Source organism: Indicator indicator, chromosome 9 (genome assembly GCF_027791375.1).
Source record: "Indicator indicator isolate 239-I01 chromosome 9, UM_Iind_1.1, whole genome shotgun sequence".
Classification (NCBI taxonomy): Eukaryota; Metazoa; Chordata; class Aves; order Piciformes; family Indicatoridae; genus Indicator; species Indicator indicator.
In genome coordinates this window covers 35,463,064-35,476,619 of record NC_072018.1, presented here as the reverse complement: position 1 = coordinate 35,476,619, position 13,556 = coordinate 35,463,064, and positions in this window count along the sequence as shown.

The following is a 13,556-nucleotide window of genomic DNA, read 5'->3' as shown; positions in this document are numbered from 1 at the left end:
GTTTGAGGAGGGCAGATTGAGATTGGAGATGAGGAAGAGATTCTTTCCAGAGAGGGTGGGGAGACACTGGAACAGGTTGTCCAGGGAGGTGGTGGATGTTCCCTCTCTGGAGGTGTTCTCAGCCAGGTTGGATGAAGCCTTGAGCAACGTGGGCTGGTGGGAGGTGTCCCTGCCCATGGCAGTGGGGTTAGAACTAGGATGGTGAGCTTTGAAGTCCCTTCCAACCTGAATCATTCTATGATCCTATGAATTAAGAATGACTTAAAAAAAGGGCTACTGAGAGAAAATACAGGATGGAATGCTTGCTTCACAAAGAGCACTAAAACAGAGGAGCTTCTTGACCTAGGCAGAGAGAGGGGTTGTGACTGTCTTCTTCTTTGAGTCAGGATGTGCAATGCAGGTTAACACAGGAAAAGAGTGGAAGAAAACATTGCAGGAGATATTGAGCTCCAAGAAACAAACAGTACAGGCTTGCACAGACAATAGAAGGAAATAATTCTATGCTTGTAAAGCTTTAACTTATGCAATTATTAATAGATAGTTCAAAATATGTTCTAGAAAACATAAAAACAGCTCTCCCCCCAAAAAAAAAAAAAACAAAACAAAACAAAAACAAAACAAAACAAAACAAAACAAAAACCCAGAAAAAACTAAACTTCCAAGCTGATCCTTGTCAAATAATTCATAGCTGTGTTGTCTGGATGTGCCATTGGTATCTCCACACCTTGCACTTCAGGTGAAGTGCAGGGTTATCAAAAGCATTTGTTAACAGAAAAAGCAGACTCAGAGCTGCAGGATCCCTTAGGGGACAGAGGCCAAGAGTGAAGAGAGACAGACTGCAAGGAGTGATCCCTTACATACCTTCCACACTGAGCTACAAATTGCAGCTAGATGCACTGATACACAGCATGAACATCTCCAGGCAGCTCACAGGAGAGCTCCAGGAACACCAGAGCTCTCTCCACAGGGTTTAGAAACTCTTCTCCACTGTTTCATTTCAGTGCTCTGCCTGAATCTAGGACAGTTGCTTCAAATTAGACAAATCACTGAGCTGCAGAGTAATTCTGTTTGGAAGGGATCTGGGAAGGTCTCTGGTCCAGCCTCATGCTCAAAGCAAAGTTAGCTCTGCAATCAGATTTGGTTGCTCAGGGCTTTAGCTGAGTTCACTTTGGAAAGTCTCCAGGGCTGGAAACTCCACAACCTCTCTGGGCACCTTGCCCACTGCTTGGCCGTTCTCCTGCTAAAAAGTTTCTTCTTATCTCCAGTCTGAACTTCCCTTGTTTCAGCTTATGCCTGATGACTCCTGCCTGCTGCCATGCACTGCTGTGTGAACAGCCTGCTCCTGTTTGCTCAGCCACCTCCCAGAGCCATAGAGGCTGCTTCTAGGCTTGCCCAAAGCCACCTCTACTCCAGCTGCCTCAGCTCCTTCTCATAAGGCCAGAACCACTCCAGCCCTCCCCTCCTCATGATCCTGGTGGCCTTTGACTGCACTCACTTCAGTTTCTCAAGGACCTTCTTGAATTGGGAGGCCAAAATTGGATGCAGTTATCTAGATATAGTTTCACAAGCACTGAGAGATCACTTGCTCCTGATCTCCTGGCTGTGCTCCTGCTAACACATCCCGGGACCATGTTGAATTCCCTGCTGTCAGTTCTCTCTTCTGGCCCAGAGGATCATAGAATCATTTCAGTTGAAAGAGAGCATCAAGCCCAACCATTCTCTGATTCTGCCAAGGCTGATACTAAACCATGTCCCTCAGCACCCACCTAGAAATGCCTCTTTGAAACACCTCCAGGGATGTCGATTCAGCCACCTCCCCAGGCAGCCAGCTGGAGTCTTTAAGAACCTTCTCAGTCAAGAATTTTCTTCTGATGACCAACCTAAACCTCCCCTAGAGAAACCTGAGGCCATTTTCTCTTGTCCTATCACTTGTTATGAGGGAGAAGAGACAAAAACCCTCCTGCCTCCAGCCTCCTCTCAGGGAGTTTAGAGAGCAATGTGTGGTCTCTGCTTAACCTCCTTTTCTCCAGGCTAAACAACCCCAGTTCAAGAAGGACCTCAGGGAACTCCTTGAGAGAGTCCAGCACAGAGCAACAAAAATGATGAAGGCAGTGGAACATCTTCCTCACAAGGAGAGCCTGAGGCAGCTGAGGGCTCTTAGCTTGGAGAAGAGGAGCCTGAGAGGTGACCTCATTGCTGGTGATAAAGCTGTGCAGGATGAGTGCCCAGAGGCTGGAGCCAGGCTCTGCTGGGTGATGCCCAATGCCAGCACAAGGGACAGTGGGGGAAGCTGAGGCACAGGAAGTTCCATGGAAACAGGAGGAAACATTTTTATTCTGTGAGGCTGACAGAACACTGGAACAGGCTGCCTAGGAGGGTTGTGGAGCCTCCCTCTCAGGACATACTCAAAACCCTCCTGGCTGTGTTCCTGCTCTGGGTGATGCTGCTCTGGCAGGGGGGTTGGACTGAATGAGCTTTTGAGGTCCCTTCCAGCCCCTAACATTCTGTGATTGTGTGGTTTTATTTAGCTCAAAAAAGCATGAGAGAAAGGGGGAAAGATAGGACCCACCTCATCCTCATTATGCGTAAAGATAGCAATATCTGAGCAAGGTGACATCTGGATAAGGCTGGCTATCCCATATTCAGCAGATGTTAAATTAAAAGGTACTCTGAGAGAAAAGGGCAGGTTGGAGACCTGCTCATAAAGGTCAAGCTGGTGTAATCACTGCCAATTTGATCTATTGCTGGGTATAACTGTGAAAGCTGGGTCCTCAAGGCAGCAAATGTGAAGTCATCAGAGTCCTCTGAGATCCTGCGTGGCTGATATACATTGAAGACATCAGAGCAGGAAAGAAGACAAATGAGGGTGTATTGCAGCAGTGCAGAAAGAACCATTTACTGCTCCCAGAACATCAAGGAGAGCAAGCTGAAATATTTCAGGGACACACCAAGGAGAGATGGAGATCGATCAGCTGAAAAACAACAGCGCAGAGGCAGAACTGCAAGGGATAAAATGGAAGCCTGGATTGGGTCAGCAGCAAAACAACACAAGAGAAATTTCCACCAGCAGTGAGGGGGTGTCAGGTCCTGTGAATCATGAAGCAAAGGGCCACCGACCTCCAAATTTAAGTCACAGCTTGATAATGATGGATATAGGTAGTTTGTCAAACAATAACAGCAGCTGGTAAGCAGCCTAGTTAAAAGACACATGAAATGTAGCCTCCTGTTCCTGACCCCTCCAGCACCACACAAATAGGTTGATGCTTTGTTTCTGACAGGAGCTGTAGGTTTCCCAGATCAAAAGCCTGCTTGGTATGAACTGAAATGGGTCAAGAACTGGCTGGAGGGCTGAGCCCAGAGAGTGGTGGTGAATGGTGCCACATCCAGCTGGCAGTCAGGCACCAGTGGTGGCCCCCAGGGATCAGTGCTGGGCCCCATCCTGTTCAATATCTTTATTGATGATCTGGATGAGGGGACTGAGACCATCATCAGTAAGTTTGCAGATGACACCAAGTTAGGAGCAGGAGTTGAGCTGTTGGAGGGTAGAAGGCTCTGCAGAGGGACCTGGCCAGGCTGGCAGGGTGGGCAGAGGCCAAGGGGATGAGACTGAACAAGGCTAAGTGCAGGGTTCTGCACTTTGGCCACAACCCCAAGCAGAGCTACAGGCTGGGGACAGAGTGGCTGAGAGCAGCCAGGCAGAGAGGGACCTGGGGGTGCTGGGTGATAGTAGCTGAAGAGGAGCCAGCAGTGTGCCCAGGAGAGCCAATGGCATCCTGGCCTGGATCAGGAATAGTGTAGCCAGCAGGACAAGGGAGGTTCTTCTGCTCTGTACTCAGCCCTGGTCAGGCCACACCTTGAGTCCTGAGTCCAGTTCTGGGCTCCTCAATTCAAGAGAGATGTTGAGGTACTGGTAGGTGTCCAGAGAAGGGCAACAAAGCTGGAGAGGGGTCTGGAACACAAATCCTATGAGGAGAGGCTGAGGGAGCTGGGGGTGTTTAGCCTGGAGAAGAGGAGGCTCAGGGGAGACCTCATTGCTGTCTACAACTACCTGAAGGGAGGTTGTAGCCAGGAGGGGGTTGGTCTCCTCCCAGGCAAGCAGCAGCAGAAGGAGGGGACACAGCCTCAAGCTGTGCCAGGGGAGGTCTAGGCTGGGTGTAGGAGGAAGTTCTTCACAGAGAAGATGGTTGTCCATTGGGATGTGCTGCCCAGGGAGGTGGTGGAGTCACCATCCCTGGAGATGTTCAAGAGGAGACTGGATGAGGCACTTAGTGCCATGGTCTGGTTGATTGCTTAGGGCTGGGTGATAGGTTGGACTGGATGAGCTTGGAGGTCTCTTCCAACCTGATTGATTCTGTGATTCTATGATTCTATGATAAATTCACCTGGACAGCCCTTGTGTATAAACAGACACCCTAAGCACCATAAAAAAATACACCTGTGAAAAATCCAAAATTATGCAAATCTGCTAGAAAAGAAAAATAAATATTTTTTTCGTTTAAAATATTCTTATAATGAATATTTTGTAGTCATTTAGTGGCTTCCACCACCTCCCTGGACAACCTGTTCCACTGTCTCACCACCCTCATGGTGTAGAACTTCTTCCTAAAATCCAATCTGAATCTACCCATTTCTAGTTTTTTTTTTCTTTCCCCCTAGTCCTCATGGACCTTTCAAAAGAGACCTTTCAAGAACTTTCTTTTTCACTTTAGGAGCATAGTAATGTTGAAACATGCTGCAAGAATCCCTTTTTGTATGAAAAAATGGGGGGGGAGGGAAGGTACAATGGTAAAATAAAGGAGGGAAAAAAGAGTCAGTCTCACACATTTGTAGACATGGATTTTGCTGTGCTCCTGTATGAGGGAATAAAATCCATGTATGGCCACCACACTGCACATCATACAATTGTTTTGGTTGGAAAAGACCTTTAAGATCATTGAGTCCAACTCTGCCAAGGATGGGGCTAAACCAGGGCCCTCAGCATCACATCTCTGCCTCTTTGAAGCATCTCCATGGATGGGGATGTTAGGAAGAAGTTCTTCCCTATGAGGGTGGTGAGAGCCTGGCACAGGTTGCCCAGGGAGTTGGTAGAAGCCTCATCCCTGGAGGTTTTTGCAGCCAGGCTGGATGTGGCTGTGAGCAACCTGCTGTGGTGTGAGGTGTCCCTGCCCATGGCAGGGGGGTTGGAACTGGATGAGCCTTGAGGTCCCTTCCAACACTGACAATTCTATGATTCAATGATTCTATGATGATTCTAAATGAAGAGCTGAAAACAGCAATTTCCCTGTCAGAGAAATGGTATAAAAAACAGAATTCCTGAGTCATCAGCCAGATAACAAAGCACAGAAGAGCCAGACAAGCCGACTCTGGAACATTCTGGCAGAAGTAAAACACACAAGAAGGAAATGAGACTTTTTTTTAATCATTATTACTATTTTTTTAATCACCTGAGCCGTCCAGTATTAAACAGAATTAAAAGCTTAGCTCTTCCTTTTCCCATAGCCTGGAAACCTGTTTGGAAGTGAAAAATGACAAATTACAGATGCCCAAATTGCTGATGTAATTATTTTGGGGAATGCATGTTGCATGGGATGTGTAGGAGGTGGTATGAAACTGAGTGTTTTGTGAAATGAAGGGAGTGGTTAGTAAGTATAGTAAAGGGTTTTAGATGAATAATATTATGTAATCATGTGCAAGGTGATCAGTGTGTTTTTGGACTGGTGCGTATGAGTATGGTTATGGCTGGTTTGATTTAAAGGATTATTGGTCATGTATAAGTGAAATGCATTGTGGTCTGATAATTTGTGTTTTGTGTGTGGAGTTGCTTTTAATTATTGAATGATATGAGATGGTGTTTTATAGTGATGGGACGTACCATGTATTAAGAAGTATGGAAGATAGAAGGGTTGACTGTTATAGATGGATTGGAAGTTGGTGAATTTAGGTGACTGGTGATATGAGGTGAAGGGGCAGGGAATATAATAAGATGGGGTTGGATGATAAGATTAGGAGGTGGATTAGGGGGGTATATCATAGATTATGAGTTGGTTGTGTTGGGTAGGGTAAATATAGGTACCAGCTAGGTAATGAAGGTGTTAAACAATGATTTTGGGAATGAAGGAGATACATGGGGTGTACCTAATGGTTGGGGGATTCATGGTGGGGGTGGATTGGCGATGAGAATGATAAATAATATTCAAAAAATGGGATGGAATGTTAATGGGATATGGCAATAAATATATAAATTTGTTGTGGATAAGAAGGGTGGCTGTTTGAGGAGATGGAGGGATGGTGGTTAATGGGGTACAGGTGGATGATAGTGGGGGGAAATCCATTTGTGAAGGAATAAACTAAAATGGAATAAAACAAAGATGAGTGGTTTGTATATGTTACATAGAAATATAAGAAGAGAGGAGAAATAAAGTTTATGACACAAGGAGAGAGAGAGATGATATGGGTGTTGATATTGGACAGTAGGATCAATAAGGAGATAAAGTGGGTATAGAGAATGATGTAGATGGAGAGATTGAGAAGGGGAGCAAAATAAGGGAACATGTGGGGATGAGGTGGTATAAGATGGATGTGTTGTGGGTTATGTTAAGAGATTTGAAGGAGGGGACATATGGTGTAGGGTTTGTGGTGTGTGAAGTAGGGGGGGGGGGTTTGTAAGAGTTTAATTGAAGATATGTGAGGAGGGTGGTGGGTTTGTAAATGGGGTGATGGTTGTTGTAAATTAAAGAGAATGTGTGATAATGAATTAGTGTTTAATATGATAGATATAATATGTATATTGGTAGGGATTTGTGGGGATTTAGGGGTGTTTTTTTTTGGGGTGGGTTTTTTGGGGGGGGGGGGGGGGGGGAGAGATGTGGGGTAGAAATGGGAATTATTGATAAAATTATAATAATGGAAATAGTTAATGGGAGTTGTGAATGGGAGATGGTGGGGGGTAAAAGAATGGGGGGGTAGAAGATGGAAGTGGATGGTTGATATGTAGGATGGGGGGTTGGGTAAGATTAGTGATGAAATTTAATTAAGGAATGGATGGTATAAGAATAGTTGATGGGGAGATATGAATATGAATAAGGGAGGATTTTTAAGAATGGAGGTGAGGAATAATAAGAAAGGGATTAAGGTGAATGGGTAGATAATAAAGATGGGGTTTTAGGAGGGAGATTTATGAATTGAGGTTTAGAAACATTTAGTTGTTACACATAATGTGAAAATGGAATTGAATAAATGTATAAAGTTTTGGAAAATAAAAATTAGGTTGAAAAATGATTATATGGAAGAAGATTAGTTGGTATATGGTTGAAGTGGAATATATTTAGGTTATTAAAATAGATATCTTGGATGTGGGAAATAAGGTGTGGTGATTAATTGATAGTAAAATTTTTAATTTCATTTTATTAAATATAATACTTGAACAATTTAAAAGGAAGGGTAGGGGGGAATGGGAGTATGTGTTGGTTTTATAATTAAATGGAAGGGTGGTAGGATAAGTGGAAAGGGGATCATGTTAAAGGAATTACAAATATGGGAAGGGAAGTAAATTTTTGAATATACGTTACAAATTCAGTTAAGAGTTGAGGTCTATGAATTGTGGACTATGTGGATGCTTTGATGGTGGGGTGAAGGGGGTTTTGGGGGTTTAGCAATGGTATGTGTGTTGAAGATAGACTTGGTAGGTATGTTAATGGGATCTTGGATTTGTTGTATATCATTGATGTAGCTCTCTGGTCCTAAAAGTAGACAAAATTTAATTGGAGGGGGGTGGTTGGGTTTATATGGTGTAAAATGATATTATCAATGATAGTGTAAGATCTAAAACTGGTTAATGCTAAACTGAAATTGTAATGGGGGGGGGATTGATGACTGTGTATGAATCTAAAAAGACAATTATATATCAAGGAGGAAGAATAATTGATATGCGAAGTATATGTGTATATCTGTGTTACACGTGTTCACAGTGTTGCAGTCACATTGACTGTATGAGTCTGCTGAAGTCTTTTTAATATGAGGTAAGATATTTTGTGGAGGTGGGGGGGGTTATTAGGTGTTTAAAGATAATGAGTTGAGAGTTGGTTAATATAAAGGTTGAGTTAGATATGATGTCATGGGGAGGTTTGTACTACAATTGAGGTGGATGATGGGGGGTTATTTATATTGTGTGGTGGTTATGGAGGGTTATGGGTTGGGTTTTGGGAATGATGAAGGTGTTTAAGGGGGTTCTGTGTTAATGGGGAAATGGAGTGAGGTATTTCTTTGTGGGATCTTTGGGGTGGTCATGGTTAGGGGGGGGGGGGGGGTTTTATAATTTGGTTTCGGAATTGTAGTACAATTTGTAATGGGGAAAGGGAGGTGAGAATGGTTCATGGATGATTATTGTCTGAGGAGGGTGGGGTGTTGGAATGGATGAGATGGGGGATAGTAGGGGTGAGTGGGGGGGGGGGGGGGGTCATGTTGGGTGGAGGGGGGGGTGGGTGAGGAAGTAGGATGGTGGGGGTTGGTGTTGTTAATATGGATTGATGAGTTGGCTATGAAGTAGGGGTCAGGAAGTGGGGTGGTATTGGGGGGGTGTGGGGTTTTGGAGTGGGGGGTTGAGGGAGGTGATTGTTAGGGGTATATGTTTGGGGGGGGGTGGGATAGGGAGGATGTGGGGGGGTGGGGTGTGGTTGGGTGTGGGTGGTATGTGGTGTTGATGAGGTTGGTTTGTTGTTTGGTGGTGGGGGTTTGGTGTGTTGTGGTGGGGGGTGTTTGTTGTTGGTGTTGGAGTTTTTTGGTTTGGTTGGGTGTGTGGGGTTGTTTGTTGGGGGGTTGTGGGGGTGTTGTTGGGTGGTATGGTGGTTGGGGTGTGGGTGGTTTGTGTGTTTGGGTGGGTTGGTTTGGTTTTGTGGTGTTGTTGTTGTGTGGGTTTGTGGGTGTTGGGGTGTTTGTGTTTGGTGGGTGTGGTGTGGTTTTTGTGGGTGTGTGGGGGTGGTGTTTTGTGGTGTGGTTGTTTGTGGGTGGTGTTTGTGGGGTGGGTTGGGTTGTGGTTGGGGGTGGGGGGGGGGTGGGTTTGTTGTTGGGGTTTGGTGGGTTGTTGTGTTGGGGGTGTGTTGGGTGGTGTTTTTGGTGTGTGGTGGGTTGGGTGGGGGGGGGTGGTTTGTGGTGTGGTTGGGTGGTGGGGGTGGGGTGTGGTTGGGTGGGGTGGTTGTGGTGGGGGGTGGGTGTGGTGGGGTGGGGGTTGTGTGGGGGTGGTGGGTGTGTTGGGGTGGTGGGTGGGTGGTTGTGGTGGGGGTGGTTGGGTGGGGGGTGGTGGGGTGTGGGGGTGGGGTTGTTGGGGTTGGTTGTGGGGGGGGTGGTTGGTGGGTGTGTTGGGGGTGGGTGTTGGGTGGTGGTGGGGTTGGGGGTGTGGGGTGGTTGTGTGGGGTGGTTGTGGGTTGGGGGGTTGGGGGTGGGGGTGTGGGGGGGGTGGGGGGGGGGGGTGGGGGGTGGGGTGGGGTGGGGGGGGTGTGGGGGTGGGGGGGGGGGTGGGGGGGTGGGGGGGGGTGGGGGGGGGGGGGGGGGGTGTGTGTTGGGGTGGTGGGGGGTGGTTGGTTGGTGGGTGTTGTTGTGGTGGTATTTGGTTGTGGATGGGGTGGTGGGTTGGGTGTGTTGGGGGTGGGTGTTAAAGGGGGGGGGGTTGTTAATAGATTAATAGATGTTTACTTTATGTGTTGTGGTGGTTGGTAGGGACAATAATCTAAGGATAGATGTTTACACAAATCATGGATGGTTTCTAGGTGTGTTGGGGTACTCATGGTTATACTTGCCTTGGTGTTGGTTTGGATCATGGTTGGTGTACGACAATTAATAATTCGATGAGCAGTGTATGTATTTGATGATATACATGTTGGGTTGCAAGACTAAGTGTGGGGTATGGGGGGTTGGTTTCAGATTGTGTTACTGCATGTTAATTCCAAATGACATGGGTTGGGAATAAGTAGATATTGATGGGGATCATATGAATATTGTCATGGGTTGGTTTTTACGAATGGGTAGGAGAGGAAAAGATAATAAACATGGGGATCAAGCTGAATGGGTCGTGTTATGAATATGGGGTGTTGGGTAGTGCGATGTTAAGTGATGTTGTAAAAAGGTATGGTTGGGCGGACTTAAAATATGAGAATTGAAAGAAAGGGATAAAGTTATGGGAAAGAAGAATTGTGTGTTGTGGTGTAGAAAACTGCTGTTTTTGGTGTGGACATAGATGTGGGGAAAATGGGTGGAATGGTAGTTAACATGATGTGGTGGAAAAGTAGTGATGGGGGGGTAGGAGGGAAGGTGTGGGTGGGGTTGTGGGTGGTAATGAAATGGGGGGGAAGGGGGGGAGGGGGAGAGGGAAAAAGGAATAAAAGAAAGGAATGAAGTGTTGTTGGGTGTGGGGGTATTGTATAAGGTGATAATGGGGGGGGTGGTGTTGTGGGGGGTATTGTCTAAAAGGTAAAGGTGGGAATATCGGTGTGGGAGGATGAAATGAGAGGTTGGATGGGGGGGTGTGGGTTTGGGTGTTCGGGGTGGAGATGGGTTGTGATTGGAATGTGTAGGCGTTGTTGAGGGTGTTTTAATGGTAGGGGGGGTGATGTGGGGATAGGAATGTGGGAGGTTGTTTGTGGGGTTTGGTTCTGTGTTGTGACTTGGGTGTGGTGGACTGTTGCAATGGCATGTGTAAATGGGTGGGGGGGGGTAGAGTTGTGTGGTAAGTTGTTTGGTGGGATAGTTAGGGGGGTAGCTGATATGTGGATGTGGATGGATTTGGTTGGGTGTTTGTGGTGTGTGGTTATTGATGGGGGGGTGTTTGTGTGGTTTTCGTTGTAAGGGTGGGTGAAATGTGGTGACTTATCCTGGACTGTGGGTGTGTTCAATGTATAGTTGATTTGTAACACGATAGAGTATGGTAAGTGTTTGGTGTTTTGTTGAGGAGTGGTGGTTGGACTTGTAGGGTAGTGGGTGTTGGGGGTGTTGGATGTGTGGGTTGGTTTGGTATGTGGTGTGGGGAAGAAAGGGGTTGGTGGATTAATGGGTTGTTGTCGGGGATGTGGTTGGTTAGAGTGTGATGGTGGGTTGTTTTAATTATGTATGGAGTTGGTGGTAAAGTTGGTTTTCTGTGTTTTTGTTTGTGTTGAGAGTGTAGAAGTGTTTGGATTTATGTTGTATGTGGTTTTTTTTTGTGTTTGGGATAGGTGTGTGTTGTGGGTTGTTTGGTTATTGGTTTTGTGAAGGTTGAAACAAAGTTGGTATAAATGTTGTTATGAGGAATGTGGAAATGATAGGTGGTTGAAAAGTGGGATTGTTGAGTATGGGATTGTGTGGATTGGGTGTGTTTGTTGTGGGTGTGGGGATGGATGTGCGGAGAGTATGAGGTGTAGTGTTGGATAATGGTGTAAGGTGTGTTTATATGAAAGTATGTTGGGGAATTATTGGTTTAGGGGGGTGGGGGTGGGGTATTGGGATACTGTGGGTTGTAGGTTGTGTGGGGTGGGGTTGGTTAGGTGTGGATGTGGGGTGTGGGTGTGGTTTTGTTTGGGAGTGATAGGGGTGGGGGGGGTGTAATAGGGGTTATGGGGTAAATGGTTGGTGGGGTGGACAAAGAAGGGTGGGGATTAAAGGTGGGGTGAGGAGGATATTTAAGGGGAGGTTTGGGAAAAGAAATGGATAGGGGGGGGGGTTGGTGTGGTTGGAGGGTTGGGGGGAAGAAATTTAAATTGAAGTAGTGAGGAAGTTGTATTAATTATGATGGTGAGGGGGGGGGGGTTTAGAAGTGTGGTTAGAGTTATTGAATGTGGTGGGGGGGTGGAGTGAGGAGGAGTTTTGAGGGGAATGTGGAGATATGATGTATATGATATTTTATTATACAGGTGGAGGAGTTGGGAAATTGGTTGGTTGGTGGGAAGTGGGGAATTATAATTTTGTTATATTAGTATGAGTAATAAGGAAAGAATAAGGGGGTTTTGATATATAGGGGAATGAGAGAGGGGGATGGTAGTTGATTGATTGAAGAAGTTTTAAAGAATATAATATTAAGAATAATAATGTAATTGTAATAGGTTATTTACAAAATGAAATGGTAGTTTGGGTGAATTATATGGTATGGTTATAATTGGGTATGTGGAGGTATGAGTAAAATTGAAGAAATGGTAATAGTGTTTGTAGGGGAGGTTGGTGGGTGGGATGGGTGAGAGGGGGATGGAAATATGGTTTGAACTTGTGTGGAGATGATTGATTAATGTCTTATGGAATTGGTGGGGTTGTGTAAAGATGGTGATAATTGGAAATAAATGTTAGATTATAATATTGGGATAAAATTTAAAATTCAAACTTGATGCTATAAAATTTACTAATTTTTATATGAATGGTGATGGGTAGAATATTAATAAAGGGCAACTGAATTTGGATTTAACTAGTAATGCTAGGAGGGGGTTGTTTGGTTTATATTTTAGAAGTACACAGTTTATACAATTTGAAGATGGGTGAAGGAATTGGTAGTGATATATGTTAGATGGGTGTTGATAATGATAATGAAGAGAGTATGATAATGATATTATAATAAGTGGTGGTGTTTTGTGGTGTGGTGTTTAGGTGATGGTAGAGGAGATATGGGTTGTTGGGGTTTGTTATAGGAAAGGAAGATTAGGATTAGGGGTTGGGTGGATAGGGTGTTGTGGGATTAATGGGGGGAAATGATAAGTGGAAGGGATTGGAAGTAGGAGGGGATGGGTGGGGGTGGAGGAAAAATAAAGGGGGAGGGGTGGGATTGGGGGGGTGGGTGGGTTGAGGGGGGGGGGGGGGGTGGGGGTAAAGGGTGGGTGTATGGGTAGGGGTGGGTATGTGTGAGAATGTGGGAAGAGTAATTAGGTTGGTGGAGGGGTTTTGAAGTGTTTTTTATTGGGATATAGTGGGAATGTATAGTCTTACTGTACATCTAGTTTGATTTGGTTAGTAGTGGGGTGGTATGGTGGGATTGGGGAGATGTTGGATAAGGTTAAGTGGGGGTGATGTAGGTGTTTGGGATATGGGATGTTTATGTATGGGGGTTTGTTTTGGGGGAATGGGATGGTGGGGGAGGTGGTGGAGTGGCGGGTTGTGGGTGAGGTGAAGGTGATTGGAATGATATTGTGTTGTGGGGGGTTTTGGGTGGGTGGTTGATAATGGGTGGTTGGGTGTTGTGGGTGGGGTGTGTTTGGGGGGGGGGGGATATGGTAAGTATGATGGGATTTGGGTTTGTTGTTGTTTAAGGGTGGGGTTTGTGATGGTGGAGGGTAAGGGGTTATTGGGATGTTGTTAGTTTTTTTTTTTTTTGTTTAGGGTGGGGTGGATGGTGGTTAGAGTGTGGGTATATTTTTGGGAGATGGATGTTGTGAGGTGTTGATGTGATAGGAGGGGGGTGGGTGGATAATGTTTGTGATGAGGGGGGAATTATAAAGGATAAGGGGCATGTGTTTTGAAGTAAGAATGAAATAGGTGAAAGGTTGGGTAGATGAATGTTAATGGACAGGGTATAGAAGGAATGGTGGGGATGAATATTTAGTAAAGGGAGT